At 44.3% G+C, this 27,534-nt stretch overlaps 2 long non-coding RNA genes across 5 annotated transcripts in view; one reads left to right on the top strand and one right to left on the bottom strand.

The window, feature by feature from the left end:
- Window positions 1-1,604: 1,604 nt before the first annotated feature.
- Window positions 1,605-22,288, bottom strand: LOC311606637. Of its 2 annotated transcripts, XR_014782376.1 has the most exons (5): window positions 21,643-22,288; window positions 18,980-19,083; window positions 17,842-18,115; window positions 4,199-4,330; window positions 1,605-3,745 (listed from the first exon to the last, which is right to left on the bottom strand). It is a non-coding gene; the product is annotated as an uncharacterized lncRNA (long non-coding RNA). The 2 variants fall into 2 exon arrangements; XR_014782377.1 differs by lacking the exon at window positions 18,980-19,083 and having other exon boundaries at window positions 21,643-22,276.
- A 188-nt stretch (window positions 22,289-22,476) lies between these two features.
- The window catches only part of LOC311606638, a 168,900-nt gene continuing 163,842 nt past the window's right edge, over window positions 22,477-27,534 (top strand). For all 3 annotated transcript variants that reach the window (XR_014782378.1, XR_014782379.1, XR_014782380.1), the window contains exons 1-2: window positions 22,477-23,386; window positions 23,632-23,714. This is a non-coding gene — a long non-coding RNA (uncharacterized lncRNA). The remainder of the gene's footprint in view (window positions 23,387-23,631; window positions 23,715-27,534) is intronic.

Here is a 27,534-nt window from a genome sequence, read left to right on the forward strand (position 1 = left end):
AGGATTGCTCTGTCGTTCTCCACAGCTGAGAAGGCCGCAGTTAAAGCAGGTTGCCCCGGGCTGTGCACCTCGTCTGAGAACTTGGAGGCAGCCGCTCTGCATTCTCTTAGGACAGCATGCCTCCTCTCTGGAGAGTAATCAGCTTTTATACGGGTTGTAGCTAACAGCGACTTCTGCAGATACTCCACAGCGCCCCTGGCACCAGCTAGGCAATTAGTAATGTTCTTGTCACCAGCTCTGAGCAATCCACCAAGGAAAATAAAGGAAAAGTGATTCACTGCGTGCCCCCCCCCTCTCTCTCACAAACACTTTGGGAGATTGAAAACTACTTTAACAACAATCAAAAGCAGCGAGCTAAACTGGGGACCAGAAAGGAGGCAAGCATTTTGTTCATATCCGTATGCTGTTAAGATCTTAATGCCACACAATTACTGTCCTTTCACAGAGAAATTGAGCAGACATCACTGTTGCCAATGGTAGCCATTACTGAGTCTTTTGATAATGCCTTTATTTTGACTTGGCTCAACAGTGTAAAGTATTGTAGGCAAATAACACTACAGCTATTTCAGTGAAAAACAAAACAAAACAAAACAAAAACCCACCAACTACAAAACCACAAACAACCATAGTGACATTTTGTGCGAGGCTTTGCCTGAGGCACATCTTCTGAATGAAACAATTGGTTCTAACGGGCTCCATGGTTGTATAATGACAAGCTAACCAGACTGTTTTTAAAATCTCTACTTACCCCGTGGAGCCCAAAAGGCTTGTAATGTCCCATAGTTAAAATGTTTATTTTTCCAAGGCCAGATCATAGTTTGGTTATGAGGTGTAGGGGCTGTCGTAAACAGTGCTGACTGTCAGAGTATAGTATGGTATGGTATAGAGGCTGTCGTAAACAGTGCTGACTGTCAGGAATAGAAGAAAACTTTCTGACAGAGCTCAAATCTCTTTCTTCCTTCTTGAAGTTCATGCTGTTTATGCTAGCAATGGATTAATAGGCATGATAAAAATCCAGCCAGGTTGTTCTGGGCTCATTTTATTTGGGATTGTAGAGAGATTTGACATGTGTATGGTCACTAATCTGTATAGTTAACACGAAAGCCAGTGGCTACTCCACCAGGACAAGTGCAAACAGGGAATGCTCTGCCTATAAAGTAATTGTCACGTACCGAAGACATTATATGATAACAAGGTTTCAAAATGTCTTGTCATATCTGTATTACTCACTGAAACTATGGTATTGGCTCTGTTCATCTTCTTGTGGCGTTCTTGTCGCCTCTAGTGGGGGGCGGGGCTGATTCTGAGATGGACTCTGTTGCCTGTTTTTCAATCATTTCCCCCTGAATAGGACTGCCTTGCCAGGCCACAGGGAAAGAGGATGAACTCAATCCTGATGTGACTTGGTGAGCTGGGATGGGTGGGGAGGGGAGCTCCCCTTTTCTAAGGAGGGGTACTGGAGGGGAGGGTGGGGCTGGGAGGAGGGGGGGGAGGGGGCTATGACCAGGATGTAAAGTGAATAAGTAAATAAATTAATAAAAAGGAACTATGGTATTTCCAAAAGATCAGGTTAAATACAATATTTTATTAAAACTGGTATTATTTGTTCTCTATTTCTGAACATTTGGAATTGTGTAGGTGAATGACATGTTCCCACAGGACAGTATTGCTGTGAAATGCTTAGCTAAAAGTTTCCTAAATATGCTGGAGAGATGGCTCAGAGGTTAAGAGCACTGACTGTTCTTCCAAATGTCCTGAGTTCAATTCCCAGCAACCACATGGTGGCTCACAACCATCTATAATGAGATCTGGTGCCCTCTTCTGGCATGCACAGATATATAATAAATAAATAAAATCTTTTTTAAAAAAGTTTCCTAAACACAAACATGCATTCATTCACCCAATCAGACCCACAGAAACCTCCACGGCAGCTCCCTTTAGCATCAGAAAATGTATTAAGGAAATATTTTCTTCTTGTTCTTGTTCTTCTCCTCCTGTTTACGTAGTTCTGAGGATACAGCTCTCTGTGCATTCATTTGCCACACTACATCCCCAGGAAGGAAAACGTCTTTCTCACCTTCCTCAGTGACTTCCTCCCACATGGCTTCAGCTCCCAACACTTCTCTTATCACCACCCCTTCCCACGCCGCCGCTGCCGAGGGCCTGAGCTGGCCCCGGTGCTGCTGGCTGTGTGCTGTTACAGCCGGATTACACGCTTCAGCTAACTCATCTCTTGGCCCATTTCCCCTTAAGTTTCTAGAACCAGAAATTTAGCCCTTCATTGTTCTGTTTCCCTCATCGATTCCAATGCCCGGAGTGATGTTCTAATGGAAAACAGAATCCGTGGGAATGATTCCTTAGTTGATACTGTTACTTTGGTTCTTTTAATAAGAGTATGGATTGGGGAGATGGTGCAGTGGCTAACTGCTCTTACTGCTCTTGCCGAGGACCAGAGTTCAGTTCCCGGCACCCACACTGGGTGACTCACAACAGCCTGGGATCCCAGCTCTGGGGGAAGGGGTGTTTTCCTCTGCCCTTTTTGGGCACCCACACTCATGTGCACATGCACAGACAAACACATAATTAAAAACAAATCTTCTAAGACAACTGGTAAAAGTTTTAAAAACTACCCATTCTAGGTTGCCTATGCCTTGGTGGATTATGGCGCCTATCCACTTACAGGCAACACTATTTGGCCTCAATGTGTTACAAACAACAACAAAACCATGATATAAAGTTAGGAGAGGTGAAGGTGAGTTGAAAAGAGCAAATGTGCACGGATATGATCAATACACACTGTATACATGTATGTAATGTTCAAAGAATCACTTTTCAATTTATTTCATTTTTTTGGAGTCCCACATTTTATTAACCACTGTTTTTCATAATTACTTCCATTAACCCAGGATGCTGTGAAAATAGTATTGATGACTACAGAATGCTATGTGAAAATTATAAAGTGTAAATAATAAAGTAATGAGTAACTCCTTTGTATTTGTATAGCATAATCCAACAAAGGGTGTACATTTGCATGCACTGCAGGTTGAGATGCCTCCTACAGAAAACTTAGATTGTGCTCAGGCATTACATAACTTAGTGTCTAAACCCAGACATGCTGAGAGTTTACAGGATTGCTAAGATAGTCACTCTGACACAAAATGTGTAAGGTAGACTGTTGTGAACAACACCAGTGACCAGGACACCTGGTCACCCCGAGTATATTTAATCAGGATCATTTCCCAGGCAAGAGAGCTATAGTACAGAAAGGATGGATGGATGGATGGACGAATGGATGGACAGATGGATGGATGGACGGATGGATGATAAATGGACAGGTGGATGGATGGATGGATGGACGGATGGATGGGTGGACGGACAGACAGACGAATGGATGGACAAATGGATGGATGGGTGATGGATGGATGGCTCCCACAGGCTGATGGGAAGAAAAGGACCTTTACTCATAATGGAATCCCCAGGAAGTAGGACCAACAGTTTAAGATTGAGTCTTCTGCGATAGGCACCTCCTAGGGAGTGAATGCCCCCCCCCCCCAGTGACTTCTCTCCAGGTGAATCACACATTGCGTGAGCTCTGTTTGTGAAGTTTCATAGCCTGTCTGTCAGCTCTCCCACCCAGAAATCATTGTAGAGGGCTGGCGTCCTCTGTTTGGGGGCGATTCCTTCCTGGGCCAGTGTTTAATGAGCCGACACCTTGCTCCTTCGTCTGAGCTTGCCATCACAGAAGCTGGAATGAGACAACGAAGGAGCGGCAGCTCATTAAAGACACGTGCCTGTCATGGTTCTTGGTTGTTCCTACTTGCCTTAGAGAAAAACTAATAGCTGTGTTCCCTTGGTCAGTGCTTCCAATTAAGACGCGTGCATGCATTAGTATCTTCACTGGAGAGAGGGAGAAATTGTGGTTCCAAGCCATGGAGAAACGTATCCAGAGAGTGAGTTGGGTGGAACTATTCGAGAAAGCCTGTGGCATTTCCCACTGTATCACCCTGCTTCATAGAAACCCCTGGTGAAAAAGGTACACTGCCTTAGTGTCTCTTACGACAAAAGCTTGAGTTATTCCAGAGTAATAAGTGTGTGACTGTCACACAAGGTCTCCTACCTTGTGTCGTTCCTTTGGTTTGTTCCTTGGGTCAATGTGATCCCACGTAGCTAATAAACACAGAAAATCTAGGGGACTTACGTGTTGCGTTCACTCCATGATGCCGACTGGCATTATTTAAGATTTCATTCAAAACCTCCTTTAGGGTGACTTCTGTGCACCTGCAGTGCCCGTTCAAGAAGATCAACAAATGGCTGAAGACAGATTTCTCGGCTAGAGGAAAGAATTATTACCTTACCATCAGTCTAATGAAAACAGAGGTGAAATACCAACCTGCACTAGATAAACAGCACGCTGAGCCATCCATCACGCTCAGCCGCTCTGAGCCCAGCGCCCTAACCAACGCCACCTGACTACTGCGCCTGCGTAGGCATGCTCACAGCATCAGAGCCCTGGGACCTTTCCTCGCAAGTTTTATCCAAATAAAAACACACACAGGAATCATTCAGCTATTCCCTTTCTCGGTGAGAATTCGCCTTTCTCTCAGACAACAGCAGCTTTGCAGGCCTTTGCTTCTCACTCACTCGTATGCTCTGCTGAACTGTGGTGGTGATCCAGGGCCTGCTTCTTCGGAATGGTCCACTCAGCACTTCCCAAGGCGGCTTTCCCAGGATCACCAATTTCATAATCAGCACATTCGTCGCCCCCTCTTTTTATTTTTCAGATGTATCGTTACGCTGCAGGCTACCAACCCAAGCTCAGCTTCCTGCCCCGTATCAGACTTCTCCGATCCTGTTTCCAGATGTCCTTTTCCTAAAAGCCAGATCTCTGATAGCATCTATGCAGCCAGGCTCCCACGGAAGACCTCTACCTAACGCCGGTTCCTCCCTCTTTTTCATCTTGAAGTCGGGCTCACCGTCTCATGGACTCTTGACAGCTCGTAGAAGGTGCATTTAAATTTAGAGCTGGGGACCAGGTGTAGCTACTCTCAACCTCAGAGCCCAAGACAGATACTGGGATGTGGTTCCTACCACTAGATCTAGCTTGTTTTGTTAAAAACCCTGAGTGTACAGAACTCCAAGCCTTCGTTGTTCCCGAAAGCCTAGGCCCTTTCACAGCATGATTCTTGCAGAAAAGGTGACGTTTCTGCCGCTGACAGTGTAAGAAGCAAGGAGGAGGAGGAGTGGGGAATTCTTTCCACTAATCAAGCAAGATTCAGTGGGGACAGAACCTGGTTTTAATGATAACAGCCGTGATCACTTCCTCACTCAGGGCAGTAACTACTTTATGGGTGAAGTCGGGGTAGAAGGCCCACTCTCTTACTCAAGACTCGCTTTCCTGTTTCAGTTACCTGTAGTTAACTGTAGTCCAAAGTGCTAAATGGAAAGTTACAGGCATAAGCAATGTACAGGGCTTCAATCGTGTGTCCTCATAAAGAATGAGATGAAATGTTGCCGTCAGCCCCTCCCCCCCACCCCGCCTACCTAGGACAGGACTCATGCCTGTGGACGCCCCCTACTTGTTAGATTCGGTAATTATGTAGGTTGTCAATCTTTATTTTACTTCTTATGGTCCCCAAACCAGAAGAGTAATCATGGTGGCAAAGCTGATATAGCAAGGGAAGCCAACAGGTGCCTCATTTGAGTGAAGACATTAGTGTTCTTGACTTAAAGAAAAGAAAGAAACCAGATGCCAAAGTTGCCAAGATCTATGGGAAGATTGGAACTTCCATCCGTGAAATTGTGAAAGAATAAGAAATGTATGCCAATTTTCATTTCTGTCCTTCAAACACCATGTTACAGCCACAGCAAGTTCTGTGTTAAGGTAGAGTGGGCATGCTCAAATGGGAAAAATAGCCTGATTCTCGTGCCAAGCATCTATAGGGGGTCTCAGAAGAGTCTCCCATGGGTTGTCCCATTTTGGCTGCCCACACCCTGTGGGTTCTTGTTCCTTCTATGACTTGTATGTAGGTTTTGAACTTTTACAAACTTACTTTACTTGGAGTTCTTTAATGCTTATACCTTCCTGCCAACCCACCTACCCTAGATAGGAGAGAAAAGATGCGAACAGGACACGTAGACCTTTTTAGACTCAGTTCCTTGGAGCTCTCAGAGTCTGTACTAGGAAGATTATCAGTTGGCAAAGATCATGCCCCTGCAAGAGGCAGTTCCTCTTCTAGTGGACAAACATCAAGTGTTCTCTCACAAGTCTGTTTCCAGTGCACAAAAACCGCACACCCTCACACAGGTCTGTTTCACATCCTACACTTTGGATCAAAAGGAAAACATGTTTACATCCACTACACTTGTATCAGAAAGTTCATTTTGTATTGTGATGTCTGTGCGCTGAGTATCACCAAGCCAATCTTAAATGTCGACCGTTTCACTTTCCTAGTGTATTTATTGGAAAAATAAAGAAAAACTGTAACAGTTTTAAAATTTTAACTTAATGCTTTGAAAATTGCTTGCTTGTTCAAATGCAATATTTTCAGTTAGTAGCGCCTAAGCCAGAGTGCTACTTTTAATATTCTCGACTTCACATCTTGTTTGACTGTGTGGTGTTGTAGGCAAGTGTGACAACTCAATCAAATTCTTACCAGTGTTCTGATCATTTACACATCCCCAATGCATTGTGACTTTTAGTGACTGGGTAATTACATTAATGACACAAACCCCAAAGTAGGGAGTATAATTCTTTCTAAAATTATTTTATTTGTTTGTTTGTGTGTGTGTGTGTGTGTGTGTGTGTGTGTACATAAGTGCAGGTCCTGAAGAGACCAGAAGATGGCATCATATCCCCTGGAGTTACAGGTGGTGCAGTCTGTCTGATGAAGGTGCTAGAACCCAGCTAGGGTCCTCGGCAAGAGCACCGCACACTCTCAGCCAATAAAGCCACCTCTCCATCTCTAGGGAGTAGAATTCTTGGAGTGGCCACATGGACATTTTCTTTGGTTTTACAATATAAGAAAATACTATGGTTTTTTTTTTAATCTTTTGCATGATAAATAAAAGAAAGTCATGCATATTTTGTGAACAATGACCTGCTGGAGAATGGGCTTAAAATTTTCTAGCACATCACAAAGATCTGTTGATCTTTGAAATCACAACAGATAGAAAATTGAATATTAAATAGATTTGTGTAATGCTTATGACATGGCAAGTACTAACTGCTTATCTTATTTAATGCAGTAATCCCACAGTAGCTTAGGATCCAGTGTAGGAATGAAGAAGTCAGACCCAAGTGCTTTTCAAGATATTGAAAATGGTCGTGCTTCAGTTAATTTACGGGAAACGGATGACTAAGGGGACACATTGACTCTTTATAGTCAGAAATGTAGCCTCTCCCTCTCCAAGATGCAGGGGACCTTCACTCATGGTGTGTCTGCCACTTTTCATGATTGTGACAGAATGCTTTTGAGAAAGCGACATAAAAGACAAGGGGGTTACTTTAGCTCATGGTTTCACTAGTCCAATCCATGCTCAAATACTTCTGCTTTTTACACGTGTGCACAGTGAGACAGAGCATCAGTGAGCAGGGTGAAGCAAAGAGCCTACTTCACATTAGAGAGATAGGTGCGGGGTGGGGTGGGCGTGGGGAGCCTGGGCACAAAGTAGTCTCATAATGATCAGGCCTCCCCAGGGACCTGCTTCCTCTAAACAGGCTCATAGCCTCTTTCCCACCATCTCCGTATAATGCTATCAAATTATGTCTCTATTAATAGATCAACCCATTGACTAGGCAAGACCCCATCATGGTATAGGCACTTCCACAAAGTCCTACTTCTGAACACTACCCTGGGGACCAAGCACAAGAGTTTTTGTGTGCATGTGTAGGGTGTGGCCATTCAAAATATGCCTCACTGTCATGTGCTGCTGGAAAGACACCACGAGAGACTCTCAGCAGTCACTGGCCTTGCAAAACATTTGACAACACCTTCTTGCTGCCACGTTAACCAAGAAGCTTGTTATTCAGAAGTCTCCCAACAAACAGTGAACAGTATCGGGGCACAGTCTATGGAGCCCATGTTCAGGGCAGATAGCATTCCAAATAACCCATACACCTAAGTCCCTGGTGACTAAAGTCACCTCAAGTGACATGAGTCGCCCTCAAGGCATTCTGGACAAATGGCAGGTCTCTGCCTGTCTGGTTTCTTATTTTGTGCCCCAGTGCAGTTCACCCAAGGTCACATACTGGCCTCCTTTTGCTCAGGTCGTAGTGTACTCCCAAGATAGATGTGTTTTGAAAATTAATTCCTTAGTATGTTGATGAGTATGACTCTAAAGAAAAAAAAGTAGAGATGGTGAGGGAGCTCTATGATTTGGGGGGAAAAAAGTTTGGGAAATGAAAATAGAGAGAGAGTTTGGTTCGGGACTGTCGGGAGGACCTCGCACTGCTTTGCGAGGCTCGGCAGGTTTGTGTTCTGTGTGATGCTATATCTACCCCTGCCTTTTCCGAAATGATTTTTCCAAGATGGAAGGCAAATATTACATCTCCTTACATTAAACATTTGTTTACGTCACTGAATGTCCAGAGACCAGCCATTTGTCCCATCCCCTTCTGAAAGTCACCTCCCTATTATCCCCAAGCACCGTCTGCCTCTAAGCATGTACACTTAATGGAGGAATAAAGTTAAGATGATCAGTGCTGGCACTGTGATTGTGCTAGCGTCTCGCCCACCATGGCTGCTCCGTAAAATGGCAAATGATAAGAAGAGCTGAGGCTTTGGGACTTTTCTTCCGTGCTTGTGAAACCTGGACGTAACCCAGCTGTCGGGGCAAAGACAAACTTCACCTGTCCTGGTTTAGATCCATCATGCGTGCAAAATGGAAAGATAAGGTTACACCCAGTGAGGTGCTGACACATGGGAACTCGAACAGACCCGAGGGCCACGTTCATTAAAGCAGAGCTCTGCCAGGTCGGGATTATCACCCAAAGGGACTGCCGACTCCCCAAAAGTGCACAGTTGAAGATCAAACTCGGCAAACCCCTACATACGGCTAAGAGGCACTTGGAGGACCTGCCTGAAGCGCAGCCTGAACTTTGCTGGCATCTATTCAAATGCCTCCAGTGGTCTTTGATCATAGAGCTGAGGGCCACAGGATTGCAGACCAAACTTGGACTCACATACCCTTAATGCTGACAAAAGGGTAGATTAGAAGGAAGCGGAGTTTTCAATCCATGTCAAGTAGGTATCACACAAACCCCCTTCAAGCTGCAGGCCACAACCGGAGCACCAAAGTCTGTCTCAGTGGGTATCTTTCAAGATATTTTTCAATTTCTATTTCTCCCTTGCTGAGCTCATGAGTAACCGTGTATTTATTTCTCCACTGTATTTACATTTTTCTAGGTCGCGCCATGTGCTATGCCAATTTTGATGTGGCCTAGATTCTGGACAAACATAATAAGGATTTGTTTTTCTCTGGTAACGCAGAGTTCAAGCCAAGCTCTAGGAGGGAAAGGTGGTCTCGCCGTCATTTGACGCGATGTCTTGACAATTGTGGATTGGCCCAGCCCTGTTTCTTATGTACTGTGTTCTTAGAAGGCCCCACTCATGGGCTCTGTGACTGGCTGGGTGCCAGGTGTTTAGAGAAGAGAAGCCTGTGAGTTAGGTGTGTGCTGGTGGGGTGCAGGTGGCCTGGGGGAGGCATCAGCCCTGCCGAGTGATGCTCTGTACTATTAGTCTGGGCCAGCTGTTCTGCACGGGAAGAATTTGTGAAAGCCATGTCTATGACCCCTGGAGTCCGTGGGCCATAGGGTGGTATTTTAAGAAAGGGCTTCCTTGTACTTGGATCCCCGTCTGTCATTTGCAGAACTTTTTCTCAGTGCGTAGAATGTGTGGTATGTGTCTCCTGAAGGAATAGGTACTTTAGTTGCTAACTGAACGAGGAAAGAAACTTTAACTCAGGATGGGATTCCACACCAATAGACCATCCACAAGCCCAATCTATCAGGTGTGTTTAACCTGCCCACCCATTCAAATTCCACAGCTTAGCCTCCCCCGCCTCAAGTGTGCTTGGTGAGTTTACAATGACCTATAGTTGGGTACAACCATCTCATACACAAAGCCTGTTTTATCTAAGGCATAATTTCCCTAGTACTGTGTAGAAAGTGAAAATTTCCCATCGCCATGAAAGGGGGAAAACACTTAAGTCAAATCACAAGTCTACCTGTTCAGGTCAAAGAACAAACTGCTGGATTATTGCATCAAAGACGCAACTGTTTTCTATGCTTTCCTCTTAATTATCCACCTCCGCTCTCCTTTATGAACATGAATTCTAAACTAAAAGTCTTCTGTGCACCTGTATGCACGTGCGTATGTGTACGGAGGACAGGGGTCAACTTGAATGTCCTTTCTTAGGAGCCATCATCTTGTTTTTTTAATACCACATCTCTCACTGGGCTCGAGGTCATCAAACCGACCAGCTCCCGAGTCCCAGGGTTCCTGTTGTTGCTAACTAGGGTGGCAAGGGTGCACCATCACACCCAACTCCTTTTAAACGGGCTCTGGGTATCAAACTCACGTTCCCGTGCTTGTGTTGCCAGCCCTTTACTGGATGAGCCATCTCCCCAGCAAAGCAAAACCCTCTGGCAGTTTAAATGACCCACTTCCAGGTTCTGTCACATCCACACATGAGTGTCAGGCAAAGACATCATGTGAGGCCACGGGCTGCTGCGCCATTGGTGGCACATCTGAATTTTGCATAAGATTATGGAGTGGCACATGCATGTTGGATACTTGTATTCAATAAGCTTATGATAGCTGAGCTTTGTTTATTGTTGGGCTAGTATCACTGAATACATTATTGAAGTTGTCATTTAAAATAGTCTTTAAAGCATAAAATGACAATCTCTCTGAGGTTTACATGCTACTTAGTGGCAAGTAGCAGCTCTTATCCAGCCATTGATTGCCATGTAGGGCCAGTGTTCTTCCCTCTGGCTTCTGCTCTGTGATTTAGCTCCCCTGTTATGTTGAAGGTGAAATATCCACTAGCTTGGTGTGGTGGCGCACGCCTTCAATCCCAGCACTTGGGAGGCAGAGGCAAGTGGATCGCTGTGAGTTCGAGGCCAGCCTGGTCTACAAAGAGAGTCCAGGACAGCCAAGGCTACACAGAGAAACCCTGTCTCAAAAAACAAACAAACAAACCAACAAAAAAGAAATGTCTTCAACGGGCTCGTGTATTTGCACCCTCAGTCCCCTGGTGGGAGGTTGTGGAGCCGCTGTAGCGGGAAGCATGGGCTGACAGAGGGAAGGTCACTTCTGATGGTCACTTGACGGTCACAGCCCAAATTTCTCTGTTCCTGGTTTTTTTTTTTTGGGGGGGGGGAGGTTGTTTGTTTCTGATCAGCATCACGTGGGAAGCTCTCTGCCTCAGTGAGCTGACCCACTCCGCCTGCCATGTTCTCCCTGTTGTGATGAGCCTGTGAACCACTTAGCCAAAATATATCCTCTCTCCCCTAAGTTGCTTCTCTCAGCTATTTAGTCAAGACCGGAGAAGACCTAGAGGAAACGGTAAATGCTCATTACTAAGTTAGTGAACACTGTCCATCTAAAATGGCTGCATTCCAGGTGGTTCCAAGTAGATGACATTCTGGGCGGGGCAAGATTGTGACAGGCAGTGAGGAGAGAAGGAGATGTTGGAAGTCAGGGCACAGAGAGGGGTAAACCACAGCAGTACAGAGAATTCCTTAAAAGGGTGGTAAAACTATTCCATATGACACGCCAATGGTGAACGCATGTCATGTACATTTGTACACACTTATAGAATGCCAACACCAAGAGTAAGTCCTGGATACAAATGACTAAGTCTGGGGGATGATGAAGATGATGATGTAGGCCCATCTATTATAACTGGCGTGCCATCTATGTGACTAGTATTGATGATGGAGGATGCTGTCTGTGTAGTGAGGGAAGAGGGTGTATGTATGGGAGGGCTTTGAACTTTTTGCTCATTAGTGCTCTACAAAATAAAATTAAAAACAAACAAACAAACAAACAAATCCACAGAAAATATGTGAGAAAATCAAAGTGTCCCCAAGATAAGTGTGCTGAAGTGAAAAGGGTAGTGGCTATACTTTGGAAACAAGAATACTTAACAGCAGGAAAGAGAACAACAGCTGTGGGGCCTTGCACTTGTAGTGTGCCCTGCACTTGTAGTGTGGCCTTGCACTTGTAGTGTGGCCTTGCACTTGTAGTGTGGCCTTGCACTTGTAGTGTGCCCTGCACTTGTAGTGTGCCCTGCAGAAATGACAGGCAAACCAAGGCCTGGGCTTTTCACCAAGGATTAGAGCAAGGGAAAATATGATGGGTTGCGAGGTCTATGATTATCACAGCAGGTTCCAGGCGGCTGAAGCCGGCTCTCCAGAATTGTACATGCCTCAGAGGGAGGGAACTGGTTCTCCAAGATCTGCCAAGAAATCTGGAGGAGATTGAGTCCCAGGGAGCCAACAGAGCGCTTTAAAGCAGATTGCACAGTCAGAATGTCATTCTAACTTAATCTAGAAAAGGCAAGACAAAAGGTTAAAAATGAAGCAGATCTCACCGGGCACACACTGTCCACTCTGCCCCAGTGAGTACCAGCCAACCTTGGCAAACAAAACTAGGAAGCACAGAGGGAGGGCTCCGATGAGGCCCTCTTCCTGGAACAGTTCAGCGCGCCAGAGCCGGTGTGGGACCCATGCCAGCCCTGCACTCTCCCCAGCCAGGTCCCCATCGATCGGCAGTGCTCTTCTCCTCCAGCCAGACTGACACTTCCCTTCTGAAGAGCCTCCGCGGTTCTTTCTGTGCTGTTGGAGATGTCTTCCTTTGATGCCCTCGAGGGCTAAGGTACACTCCACACTCCACACTCTTCAGCTCTTTATGGGTCTACCCTCTTGAATCATCTGATGCTTTGTACCCCCAAGCAGAATGTCCCATCCTTGCTGACAGGCCTCTGTGTCCCACCTACCTCCTCCTCACCCACCGAGACAAGAGATGGAAACCTACAGCATTCTCCAAAAGCACACGAATTCATGTAGGTCTTGATTAGAGTATTCTCTGACGCCCTGCGACCTTAGGGTGGTGCTCAGCGACTCATGCTCTCTAAATCACACAGTCTGAGGACGGAGGAGCCAAGGGCGGAAATGCCAGGGTAAGAACTAAACTTTAGAGTTCCTATCTAGATAAAGTTTAGTTGAGTGAGTCCCAAGGGTGGCGGAACTCAGGAGGCTCTTTAAGATGTCCCGGCATCTGTAAAGCAGATACCAAGCAAGCAAGCAAGCAAACAAACAAACAAACAACGGCCAACTGTATAGAACATCAGGCAGTTGCCACAGAAACATCTGATGTAAGCTGTAAAACAAGTGTCAGTGAAATCTGGACCCCTGAACAAGTGACCAACACCTCCCTACCACCGACATCCAAAATCATGGACTGAGATACGTAGCAGCAGCTGTGTTTGGGGAACTTGATGTCATTTTTTTCCTTTCCATCTCATTCTCTCTCCTATTGAAAATATTATGAGCAGTTTCCTTAGCAATCACCTCCTCCAGGAGTTATTCCAAGTGTCCTTTCATTTGGCTGTCCAGAACCAGCCAATGAGTAAAACAGAGCACTGCCCTTTAGTTCCGGTTTCAAACCCTCAGCTTATTGCAATAAACTAGCTTTTGAGTGAAAACTGGATGGCGTTTCTCTAAGGCCTTCAGGAGAGCAACAGCAAACAATCTAGGTCAAGCAGTTTGCTAACTGTTCCAGGTACTCATACATAAAAGTTACATCAGGTTCCCTCCACTTCAACCATGTGCCAATTATCCCAAGTTTAATGTGTGCATCAGTCACAGCATGACGAGGGTGCCAGTCACTGGGCTCCGGTTACATGGGTGTCAGCACTTCTATTCTAGGTCCTTGTGTGCAAGCGTTTGCAACTTGCCCATAAAGACTAATCACAGGATGAATCTTGGCATCTAGAAGTCATTTCCCAGAAGAATAAAAAAACAAAACTGTATACCGTCGGCTGCCATTTGTATATTCTCCACGGGTCCCAGAATGGATTAGCAAAGATTTCCCCGTATCTCATGGAAACTGGGTGTTTCGGGGCCTTTGGGTTAGTTTCTAACTTGACTCAAGTAAGGCCCCCCAAGAAACATGGAAATATTTTCCTTGAGTAGTGACGGGAGGAGCAATGACAGACTAACACCAAGACATCAAGTCTTCCATCCATCCGTGTGATTCCGATTGTAAACAGCATGCCATCACTGCATTCAAATGCTTTCTTTTCCTGGACCAATCTCCAAAATTTTAGAAAATGCGAAAGTGCGAGAACAAAGTGCTAGCCCTGTTTCCTTCTGTATCTCCAGCTTCAGGTATTTTTTTTTCTGACCACGGACTGTGTGGCAGAAAACTGTGGCCATTATGCTATTGATACCCACACTCACGCTTTAAAGAGGCATTAATTATAACCTTTATTTTATGAATGAGGAAACCAAGGCTCAGACTAGTAAAAACAACTGGTTGGGCATTAGAAAAAGAAGCTGGATCCCAAACCAGGCTCAGGGGCCGAGGTTGGATCTGGGTGTAATCCACTTGGTCCTCACAGAATAGGACAGGCTATGCACAGTAAGATATACTCCACAGGGCTTCCCTTTGCCAGCACAGTATTTGGGTGGCTAACATTACCATGTCACGGTATTCAGCTAGGCTTCCATAAATCCTCGGTGCATTTCATCATCTACAATTCCCATGATCCTTGTCAATTTGTCCGGCCACTTTCAACAGGAAGTGCTACACTATAGCGTTGAATGGCCCTGATGGCTAGTAGGTAGCTTCAATTCTAAGACAGAAATACCTTGCTCTCCATGAAGAATCTCACACAAGACCTGGTCTCCCCAGCCTGGCCCAGTGGATCTCCCCAAACCCAAATAATTATATTATTGTATTAATGTAAGTTGAATACTTTTTTTAAAAATAACTGCTAATTGTTAAAGTTTGCTTCTGATCACTCTCCTCCATCCTGAAATAGTAGTAAAAGCCCAGTTTATCAGGTTTCCTTTTAGTTTTGTTCCGGTTTTTTGTGTCAGGGTTTCTCTGTGTAGCCTTGGCTGTCCTGGACTTGATTTGTAGACCAGGCTGGCCTCGAACTCAAATCCTCCTGCCTCTGCCTCCCAAGTGCTGGGATTACAGGTGTGCATCACTGCATCCAGCAGGTTTCCAATTTTTTTAAAGCTCAATTTTCCTTGTCATAGTTAATAACTTTAATTGTGAGACTGAAAAACATTCTCACAGAACAACTTTCGCCATCTTTCATCTTTATAGATGAAATTTGTATATGATGAATTAATTGATTTATAACTATGTAGATAAGATCTATTAGAAGTTTATAAATGTACAAGCTGAGTTTATTTTTTGTCATAAGCTTAATATACAAAGACTAAACCAGTTTCTGAATGTGGCATAGAACATATTGCAGCAATGACACTGTAATATCAATCATGACTATAAATTATATTGTTTTCATCATATAAACATTATTTTCTAAGCTTTAATAAGATGCTTGAGATTTTGAGATAAGTTTTTAAAGGTCTAAATTCACAGTAATACAAAATACACAAACATTTTTCATAACTATTTTTGTCCCTTGGGTCAGCAATATAGTTTATAATCATCATAAAATTTCATTCCTAATTCCTTTCAATTTATCAGAAGGAAAATATGGATGGTTATTATCCAATTAAAAGACTCCTGATGCTTTTAAGGTAGATGGTATGTGGGTTTTGAAGTTTCCCTATGGATAATTTTTAAAGGGGGGGCGGTCAGCTGGGTAACTTCAAAGTGATTTTAAGTGCTCTGAGCCTGAAGGGATCCCCAGCTGCCCCTTTCCCACCTGTCATGTTCTCATGTAATCTGTGATGTCATCAAGGGGCAGTTAGGATATTATAAAAGGTTTGTGAGCTTTCATTTGATAACTATAAAATCCATTCTGAGGATCACACTTGGCTCACAGTTGCCAAGATCAATCTGAGATTAAATGCATAAATCTAGAGTTCACCCTCCAGCTTGGATGCAGTGTCTCTTGCCTTCAGAGACAAGATGTGTGTCCACATGATGGATGTTTTCAAAAGGTGTTCATAAAGGTGTTTTCCTTCGGTGACTCACGCTGTAGGACTAAAAAGCAACCTGGCCAGGGTCTACACCTCTAGAAGAGCCAATTCTATTACTGAGGTTACGTTTCCTTCCAGAGAGATTAAATGAGTCAGTGTGATTTGCATCCTTAAAAAAGAAAGTGCAGAGGCGTCAAATCTGTACCCCCATTCACTGTGAAAGAATTATGAGCAGAAGTTAGGAGGACACTCCTTTTGACACACTTAACTCTGTCTAGTCTTTTTACTTGGTCATAATCCTAAACCAGAACTGGATTACAATCTAGTGGATGATGATAATGATGATGATGATGATGATGATGATGATGATTACTATTATTATTATTTTCCAGTCATATGTTAGACTGGATGTCTTCTATCTAGTGCTGCTAATCAAACTCATGGGCAGGCTATCTTTCTATCACTGAGCTACATCCTCACACCAATTTATCAGAAAGCCTTTATTTTTTTGGTACATATGCATACAGTTCTTTGAAAAGAAAACCTCTCAAGTTAATACCTTGAAAATGTTTACTTAATAATTTCATGAAAGCTCTCTTGAAGATTTCACAGTGACGACCCCTTATTTGGGCTCAAGGTTTCAGAGAATTGGGCTTGCTTCAAAGAGCACAAGCTAAGTCTGCACTGGAAACTCAAGAATTAGTGAGTGGAGAGAGTGAAGGCAAACAGCTACTTGAATACTTAGAAATAATGCTCATTTGGGGAGGACATTCTAGTGGGACTCTAGATGAGAGAATCATGGGAGAATGGCAAAGTAGAAGGATCCAGAGGGTCCTAGAAGCCTACAAGTAGAACATTATGATAGGCAGATTTGGGCCCAGGGGTCCCGCTCAAACTAAGGCACCAGCCAAGGACAATACAGGCGGTAAACTTTAAACCTCTACCCAGATCTAGCCAATGGACAGAACACTCTCCACAGTAGAGTGGAGAGTGGGATATGACTTTCTCACATACTCTGGTGCCTCACCTTTGACCATGTCCCCTGGAGGGGGAGACCTGGTGGCACTCAGAGGAAGGACAGCAGGTTACCAAGAAGAGACTTGATACCCTATTAACATATACAGGGGGAGGTAATCCCCCTCAGGAACAGTCATAGGGGAGGGGAATAAGGGGAAAATGGGAGGGAGGGAAGAATGGGAGGATACAAGGAATGGGATAACCATTGAGATGTAACAAGAATAAATTAATAAAGGAGAAAAAAAAGAAAAGAAATAATGCTCATTTGTAATGAGCTTTGTGTGCCCCTGTGCCAGGTCATAAAAATAAGTACATCTATCATTGTTAGAAACGGGTCACATTTGTATACTGGTGTGTGTGTGTGTGTGTGTGTGTGTGTGTGTGTGTGTGTGACATATATGGCATTTCCTTTTAAAAATGGCCATTTTTTTTTTACTAAAGCTATTTAATGGTGGGTTCCATATCATTAAAGATGATAAGGTAATGGGCCCTCATCAATTAAAAAAAAATCATACCTTTTTTAAAAGGACATTGGTAGATGGGTTGATGACCTAAGGGGTTTCACCCACCTTGACATGTTTGGCACCAGGTACTGTTTTACGCTTTGGCAGGAGACAGTAATGTCTGAACACCCGTTACTCCGGTTCTCAGAAGCGCTGAGTTTTGATATATGGTCCCTCGCTATGAAAGCTTACCTCTTTATGGCTTCACCCAGGTGAGTGCATGGCTCCGGGCTTTTCTTCTGGGCTCTCAGATTTAGAGGCATGAAGCTTGAACCAGGAATCCTCAGGTGCTGACTTGCTGAAGAGAGTCCCACAGCCTCGGGGACCACCGAGCTCTGGGAGTCCGGAGATGGAGTTGCTGAGTGTTTCACAGGAGGAGCCGAGCTTCAGCCAAACAGGTGACAAACTGCTCTACTTCAAAGACAGGAAATCCCTCCAAAGTTCAATTGTGAGAACACAAAATGACCTACATTCAAGAAAACAGGGAACCAGTAATCCAGCATCATGTTTGTTCCAGTTTAGTGGAGCATGCTGGGTAGGAATTAACTGGTCCTGACCAACCCCGCTCCAAGTAGATGGAAGCCTTTACACATTTTCAAGATTTTTTTTAAAAAGGTCAATTGAGTTTATATCAGATTGAAGTTACCATATAAAGATCTCTGGGAAGTTTTTACCCTTCGCACCAGTCTGGTCTAAAATTACAGTTCCTCAGAATGTATAAGAAACTCAACGAAACTGCTTAAAAGTCTGGGAACACCAAAACTCTGAGAAGTAGAAACTTGCAAGGGGCAGCCTTGGGAAATGAGTGGATGGGTTATATAAAATTTAAAAATACTCTGTGGAAGGCCCAATACTCGGCTTAAATGCATGGGATTCCCGAATCATTTTTCCCAATTCAGAATGCAAAGTGTAGGTGGATTTCTTGTCAATCCCCTAAAAACCCTAGGCCTGAGGATGCGGCGTTTGAACCTTGTATCAATCACTATTAACCTCCCGAGAGCTTAAGTTAGTCCACTGAGAATGGAGGGAAGGCTAGGGGTGGAGGTGGTGGAGGGCACACAAGCAAACAGTTTGCTTACACTGTTTGCTTACAGCAGGGCCTCTGCGTCCGCAGTATTTGGAAAAATTATTGGACATGTATAAGCAGGAAGGGAATAGATGAGTGAAAACCAATCTGACCTCAGAACACACACACACACACACACACACACACACACACACACACACACACACGAGGGGGGGGGAAGTCCTTCAGTGCTTACACTTTCAAAAATGAAAACTCTCAAAAGGGGATAAGATGGGAAAATTCCTGGGCAACCAAAAGTCTTACCCCAACATTCCTTCCCTTTATCACGTCAAGCCTCTTCCAGCAGACTCAGAGGAAGCTGTATCCCGCTTACAAAGCAAGGCAATTCTCTTCGAACCTCACGTTTCCTAAGGCCGGTACCAGGGATGAATTATGAATGGAATCAGCTCTCTTGATCTGGAATTGCCTCACTTTTACTGGTCTTTAAAGTAGACTTTTATACATTCATATGTAATCGATGGAGCCAACACACAGAATGGCCCTTTCCATAAAACACTCGGCTTCAGAGTGATTTTGCAGTTACAGAAACTTAAATACGAACTTCTAATGCGGAAAATGTAGTTTTTCCCTTGTGGGTTTAAAGCTGATCTGGAAAAGTGATGAGCTGGCCACGAGATTCCTGTCAGAAACTGAAGCTGAGTTTGTATTTTGAAATACAATTTTACAGTGTTTGCTTGCCTTTCATAAACCAATCCGCTTCTCTTATTCTTAGCCTTAAAAATACATAAATTCAGTATTTGGTTATTGAATTTTGAAGTTGCAGGGTAAAGTGATTTAGAGGCTCATAACTACAGAGCACATGAAAATCCCTCTGTGCAAAGCAACCTTAAAACCATCATGCAAAGACCTCATGACTCAACGTCAGCTATTAGCCACGTTATATATGCCTTAATAGATGTTCTTCAATGTAAAACTTGTACGGTCTTAACATTTTCCTTCAACTTGTCATGCCCAAATTGATTTCAATAGCAGCATGTGTGTATAAAAAGTGAGACAAGGATCAATGCCAAGTTCTAGAAAAAAAAATGAACTTGGGTTGTTTTTGTTTTCTTTCTTTCTTTCTTTTTTAAACTCTAAGGCACATGTTCAAATCCAGTTCATGACTATCAAAGTAAGAGTAACACAAAGCATTTCCCAGGTTTTTTAGTGTGTGAAAAATAGAATAATAAAAAAAGAAAGATAGAATAGAATAAAACTCAGTCTTTTCATCTGATACTATGCATTTTATCTGATAACTAAACATTTGGAGCACTTAAGAGAAAATAAATAGCTACAATATTCATACCAATTTTAAAGTTGACTGGAAAAATGTAATTTCTTGCACATTTTACTGGTCACTGACTTTAATACTAAAATGCTTTTACAAACTCTTTACCTTTTCAAGTTCCGCAAACATAAAAGAGGCTAAAATATTCTTTTTGCTTCCTCATGATGCATTAAAAAGTTTCTACCACCTGCACAGATCTAATTACCTATATAACTTTACATCAGATTATTGCATTTTTAGAGAATGGAAAAATTGTCCCTAAATATTTTTTTATTTTTTTGGAAGAGGTGATATGGTGTGGAGAACACCTTTTTTTTTTTACAGCATATTTATTCACTCCCTTAGAATATATGTATCACCAAGTTTCCTTACAAAAACATTTGCCCTTAAAATGTAATATTGATTGTATGCTTGGAAGCTTTCTCTGCATAAAATGTTTTGAATGGGGCTGTAGCAATCTCCTTTAATTAAAAAAAAAAAAGTTCTGACTACAGCAGTTCTATGTCTAGCTGGAGAAAGATGAAATAGTTGTGATGTTTCAACAGTTATAAATATGCTTTTAAAACTGAAGAATAGATTAATTTTAATCCAAAATGTGAACATAAAACAAAATAACACAAGTATAAAGTTCCCCCTTTGAATTTTATAAATGAAGGAAAATAAGTTTACAAATATTAAATGAAAAACTCTCAGTCTGATCCATTGGAGGGAAAACAAACTTCTAGGCAGCAGAAATCTTGTCTACAAATAGGTGTCATTGCTCTCCTTTTGAAAAGGCAGTAAAGACCCTCCACAGTCACACTGGCTGTCTTCAGTGCCACCTGCCCCACCCCCAAAGACAGACACGTTTGCTTCAAAGAGCGACTACGTTGTTTATATCCATTTCTTTAAGTTCTGTTTGTATTAGCCCTCAAAGCCTTTGATAGCAAAGGCCAAATCACATGAAACGGACTTGTTTGCCTTTTAAAGCCCGCTATTTCGACCTATTTAAAATTCAGCACTGTATTTCGCAGATGCCAAGAAACACTGTCAATTGAAAATAGTTAACTGCCTTTTTTTTTCCCGTATAGCAAGAAGTGTGTAAAGCCAAGAGGCATCGTCTGCAAGCTGTACGGAGCTGAGCAGGAGTTAGCACACTCCTATCTAGACAGGCTTACGCATTCTGTTTGTCCTTGAACACTCACCTTGCCACCGTCTAAGCAAACGCCCTTGCCATCTGGAAAATTACAACCACAAGCTGTCTCCATTCTAGTAACCCCTGCAAGTGTCTAAGGGAACCCCTAGGACCCCATATGATCGCTTTAACTCACCACTTCCAGGCTTTAATCGGATTTAAGTAAAAACACACACTTTCTGGCAAAAGGGCTAATACTTACATAAAGCCTCAGCCCTTGGGCATCCCTAAGGAGAAATAATGCCACGAAACATGTCACTGCCCACTCATTTCCCATTTCACTAACTTCCAATTAACACACGCTTTCTTCACAGGCAGCACCCCCATCATTTGGGAACTGCAGAAAGAGAGGTGACATGTTGATTCTCTGTGGCGAAAAAGCACTTATCTTTCACTGGGCACCATGACAGCTTTCTCCTTGGATGATACATAACTTTCAGAACTCGCACCCCTCTCTTTACAAACCTGCGTGTGGCGCTGGGGGGGAGGGGAGACGAGGGTAGAAGCCACTTCTCTTCAGCAAAGTCAAGGCTTTGCGCTCCAGCCTTTTCCTGCCCATCAGGGACCACTGGGAGTTAGCATGAAGAGGAAGGTGTACTCTTTCCCAGGCGGAGTTCCACGTTGGGCTCTGAGGAGACTCTTCTCTTTGGGCCCGGCTGGTCCATACCTGTCCTGGGTAGAAGGAGAACCCGATGCAGCTGCCCTCCTGAGCCCCCACGCCTGGGCAGAGACCCAAAGCCAGACGATTGGCCCAACAAGACAGGGAGGCGGGGTGCGGGGACCCCAAGGCGGTGGGTCACTCTGAGCTCCTGGGACAGAGCCAGGCAGAGGAGGCGTCCCTTTGGAGCTGACGGATGCACTTGTCCTCAGCGGGAACGGACTTGACCCGCCGCCAGCCAGCCATTGGAGCGCTTGGGAAGCCTGCAACAAACTGGACATTGGCCTCGTGGCATCTTCGGCCTTGCCTTAGGAAGACGGCCACTCCAGGAGCGCTGGCCTTCCCCCTCCCCCAATGCTCCCCCGAGGCTTAACATCGCGGTGGACAGCGCATCCCACTCCCAGACTCGAGATTTGAAAGAGGGGACTGAGCAATGCCCGCGGCAAAGCTCGACCTACACTTCATTTTCTTCCGATTTGGAGAAAATGTCACAGGAGTTGGGGGGTGGGGGGCAAATCTCGCACTGTAAATATGATTTGGAGGGGGCGAGGCGAGGAGCGCGAGGCCCCGGGCGGCGTGGGCACCCTGCTGGAGATTCCCGGTCTCGCAGCGCGCCCTAGTGGACACCTTGGCCAGCGCCGCCGCCCCCCGACGCTGGCTGGGTCTCCCCTTGCGCCTTACAATCTGCAATATATTATTTCTCGCAAAGTATTGACAATGTGCGAGACTCCGGTAACCCTGGAGCCCTTGTCTGTAATCAGCACATTTATTCACATTTGGGGCGGGGCGGGGGGGATCCGAATTAAATCCCCGTGACCCTTATTAGGTTTCCCTGGATCCTCTTTTAAACCCACTCCACACTGCTTCTCTGTCTATTACATGCTAATTTAATTTTACTGTGGACGATATTTTCAGCATTTGCTGAGGACAGTAAATTTTGTAGTTTATGTTATTTCACTTTTTATGACTTTTTAACACTTAATAAAATTTTATTAGAGCACTTTTGTGTTTACAAGGCCACAAAACTCTTGGCAGGTTGTCAGAAGTCCTTTTTATTATGATCCTACTGATATACTGCGAGTAATGAAATAATCATGTCCAGAAATGTATCAAAGGCCAGAGGGATTATCCCACTTAATAGCTCCACAGATGCGCCCAGAAGAATGCGGACCGCGGCGGGACGAGCTGGGAGGCGGCCCGAGGAAGGAGGCAGTCCCCCCATTCCTTTCTTTGCCATTTCTGTTGCTTTCCTAAAAGGCTACATTCAGGGTCATGTGACTTTCCGCGGTCTCAATAAAAAAAAAAAAAAGAATTTATTCTATTGCAAAATGTGCTTTTCTTTTTATTCTCCTTGTGTGGGCTTTTAAGGCCGTCCTAGTGGCAGTGGGGCTGGCTCAGCGGATCCCTGTCAGTCACTTTCCACTCCGTACTAAGTGTACTTTCGTGCCATTTAATCAGCCGATGGTGACATTGGTGTTGAGAGTGCAGCTTCTACAGCTCACGCTGAAGGCTTTGAGAGGGACCCAGGAGGGCACGAGCTGTTGTTTTAAGGTCTGTACCCTCCTGCAAAACCACACTGCTTGCTGTTGCTGTTTGGTTTTTACTTTGTTTTGCAAACCAGAGGAATGGTGAGGGACCCTGCCTTCTGCCTGACCAGAGAGCCACAGTGTTGTCTTTATTTAGTCTTTATCTTTTAATCTTTAAGGGGTTAAGACTTGCAATGAGCAGGACTGGGGTACTGCCGCTTTTATTTCCTCTTAAAAGCCAACTTCTTTCTTTCTTTCTTTTTTTAATAGATGCACGGGCATTTGACATACCAGTGCTAAGTTCAGTCTCCCTACAAAAGAAGGCCCTTGTACGTCCTGACCCTGAAAGCAAGGTGGGTGGCTTTGTTTTCTAATTAAATGTTCTATCTCTAGCTTCACATTTCTCTTTCTCTGTTACTTCCTAAATAGTGTGCCAAAGTGTTAAGAGGGATGAAGACTGGACTCATAAACGGAGTGATTTTGAAATGGCTCTTGCTGTTCATAACATGTGTTCTTCCAGACTTTGGCTTTGAAAGACTTTGGCAACGGTTTTCAAAAGTGTGTGTGTGTATGTGTGTGTGTGTGTGTGTGTGTGTGTGTGTGTGTGTGTGTGTGTTTCCAACATGTCCAGCATTCTGGCATTATTTAATCCAACCCCCTAGGAAATGTGCGCTTCTCCCTGGATCCCCTCCATCACACGCTGGGTATATAACTCCCCCTCTGAGTGCCATGTGTCTGCTCATGAGGGCTTTTTGATTTAAGCTTCAAGGGAGCAATCTAGGTTTTGTGTGTTATTTGTTAATCATGAACAAAACTTAGTACTTGGTCTAGTAGCCTACTGTGTGCTTTTGACGGTCTGGGCTCCGGAAAGAGCACAGTGCTTATCCTTTGAAACAATGATGTGCTCAAACCATTTCAGCACCTAGCTCACTCTTTTTATAGATGTTTTCAATTTGCAAATGTGAGTCCAGTCCTCCTCCTCCTCCTTCTCTTCCTCCTCCTCTTCCTCCTCCTCCTCTTCCTCCTCCTCCTCCTCCCCCTCCTCCTCCTCCTCCTCCTCCTCCTCCTCCTCCTCTTCTTCTTCTTCTTCTTCTTCTTCTTCTTCTTCTTCTTCTTCTTCTTCTACTCATGATTTCCCTAGTAGTGGAAGGGCCCAGAAAGGAAGTGATATTGGTTCTGAGGAAACACCTTCTCTGTTCTGGTTATAAATGGTGAGTTTTGTTCTTCAACTCTTGCTCTCAGAGACAGAGAAAGGGGCTCGGGCTGTGTCCCTCCAAACCTCATGGGGCTTTAAGAAGGGGAATCAGGAATTGACACCCATGTGTGGGGATCAAGAAGAAACTGTTTTCATTCTGCACAGAAGTTCAGTGTTTCAGGGAGCTTGCATCCAGTGCAATTCAGATAGTACTTCGAAAGCTATAAGCTTTGGAATTAAAAGTTAGTTTTATTAGATTATGAAGTAAATCTCTTTTGTAGAAGATACACTTTGTGCATTGGAGGTTTGTAACTCCTATTACAAAGGGGGAAATGGCTGGTTAAAGTTTAATAATGGATGACTCAGTATAGTCAGGAGGGGCCTTACATCCACAGGGACTTTGCAGCCCCTTATGGAGCTTTCAGCCTTGAGAAGAAAGAGGGACCCTCAATTGTCTCATCCAGAAAACCCATCTTCAGAAAGACGAGTTAGGAATCAAGCCAGAAACACAAAAGGGTCCCCTCATCTGGCCAGGTGCTTTCAAAGTGGCATGGTCTCCTGGTTCAGCTCCAGAAAATCCTCAATTGGTTCCACTCCCACTCTGGTGTGCCTTTCTTGTGTGGTGTTGGGCATGCCAGGCTCTCTGTGCTTTGCTTCTTTGATCTGTAAAACGGGGCCAATTTGAGTCGCTCTCACTTCATTTTGATGGAAGGTGAAGAGCCCATTCCTAGAGAGTAATTAGAACTGACCCAAAAGGCACCTGGAAGCAAGCCCCAGGAAGACTGGTCTCCCACAGACTCCTACCAGAAAGCTAGCTTCACAGCACCTGGCACAGAGCAAGCTAGTAGATGGCTGTTGGATGCTTGTCTGTCAAGGGCTCCTTCCTAGACTGTCCAGGTGGAGGCAGGTGTGGTCACCAAGCAGTAACACAGGCTGCATGGGCCTTATGGTGGACCTGATTCTCCTAAGAATGGGTAGCGTATTAGCCAAGGTTCTCTAGGGGAACAGAACTTATGGAAGAGGCTGGAACATCCCTGCGAACACTAGCAAAACCCCTGATGACCATGCTGAGTCATGCACTATGATATTTCAGCCAATCTCTCCCCATCCCTTTTAAACAAGTTACAAAAACTCCAATGGGCAAAAGATACAGCACACGCCACAGAGCCTGCCAGATTAATAATCTGCTGCTCAGTACACAACTTGCCAAATCCTTTGTGTGTGTGTGTGTGCATGCGTGCGTGCATGCATGCATGCATGAGAGAGAGAGAGAGAGAGAGAGAGAGAGAGAGAGAGAGAGAGAGGGAGGGAGGGAGGGAGTTATTAGAATTAGAATGGCTTACAGGCTATGGTACAGCTAGTCCAATGGCTGTCTGACAATGGAAGGGCCAAGAATATAGTAGCTGTTCAGTCCACAAAGCTGGATGTTTCAGCTGGTCTTTAGCATATACCAGAATCTCAAAGAAGTAGGCTCTTAATGGCAGCAAAGAAATGGACTTGCCGGCAAGAGCAAGGGCAAGCAGGTAAAGAGAACAAGACTGCTTCTTCCATGGCCTTTATACAGGCTGCCAGCAGAATGTGGGTTAAAGGTGGACCTTCCCAGCTCAAAAGAGCCAGATTAAAAGTGGGTCTTCCCACTCCAAATGATTCAGTTAATAATGGTGGTGGTGGTGGTGATGATGATGGTGGTGGTGGTGATGGTGATGGTGATAGTAATAATAATAAAGTCAGTCACAGGTGTCCCCAGCCTCTTTGGCCTTAGGTAATTGCAGATGTAGTCAGGTAGACAACCATGGCCTGTCAGGCCGACAGCCATCACAGGCGGTGTTCCTGAACAGGCTGCGTTCAGCTGCTTTCCCTTCTCTGTACATTTCTCTGAGGTCTTCTCAATTACCAGTGGTGTTATAACATTTTCAAGGGAACAGGGGGTCTGAAGTTTGTCTCTTTGTTTGAGTCTTTTTTGTTTTTGTTTTTGTTTTGTTTTTGTTTTTGTTTTTGAGACAGGGTTTCTCTGTGCAGCCTTGGCTGTCCTGGACTCACTCTGTAGACCAGACTAGCCTCAAACTCACAGAGATCCACCTGCCTCTGCCTCCCAAGTGCTGGGATGTTTATACCATGTACTGTGGCAGCTTCTGCATAAGTACCAGGTGGTTGATAAGACAATCTAAGACACCACACACCTCAGAGCACGCCCTGTTGCTGTCTGCTGCCCAGTACACAGCTTGCCAATTCATTCGCATACACGGCTTCGCTTTATCTCCACCTTAGCTTTGCACATAAGCAATTACCACAATCCCTATTTAATGGGTAAGGAATATGAAGCCCAGACCTCCCTTAAAGTCACACAGTTAATAAATGACAAATCTGGGATTTAACCCAGGTCTGTGGAGATGAAATGCAGGTAGCAGTACTCTACATTGCCCTGAAATGTGTTTGATTCCCTACATCCCCTAGTCAATGTGGACATTTCTAAGTATTATATAAACTACAAAGACACAGAAATGATAGAGGCTAGGAGCCGGGCCTACCATCTTTGAAACAGCTTTGAGAAACTTAGTGCCTTGATAAATACAGGAAAAATAGAGATACAACACCAGCAACAGCTAGGCGAAGCCTTGGAGATGCACTCATTAAGGCTGGGGTTAGAAATCTTTAGAAAGAAAGGAAGGGAGTAGGTACTCAACGCACCTAGCAACAGACATCTTAAGCCATCACAGCCTTTCAGGATATTGAACCATTTTCTTCAAATTGGACTTCTCTTTCTTTCTGCATCTACAAACTCACCAAGCTAAGCTTTATTGCCACAGCAGACTTTGAATGACAAGCGCATCTCTTCAAAATAGGTCTGAGTACTTTTTGATTATTGGATGGAGGGGAAAAAATGCAAGCTTTCCCCTTTTTATGCATCTTTCAAACCAACTGCCCTGATGCAAGATGCAAACAAAATCTTTTTAAGATGTTCTTGCCCCTTTTAAGCT

The sequence above is a fragment of the Acomys minous genome (assembly GCF_964271855.1).
Source record: "Acomys minous genome assembly, chromosome: 10".
NCBI classification, from domain to species: Eukaryota; Metazoa; Chordata; class Mammalia; order Rodentia; family Muridae; genus Acomys; species Acomys minous.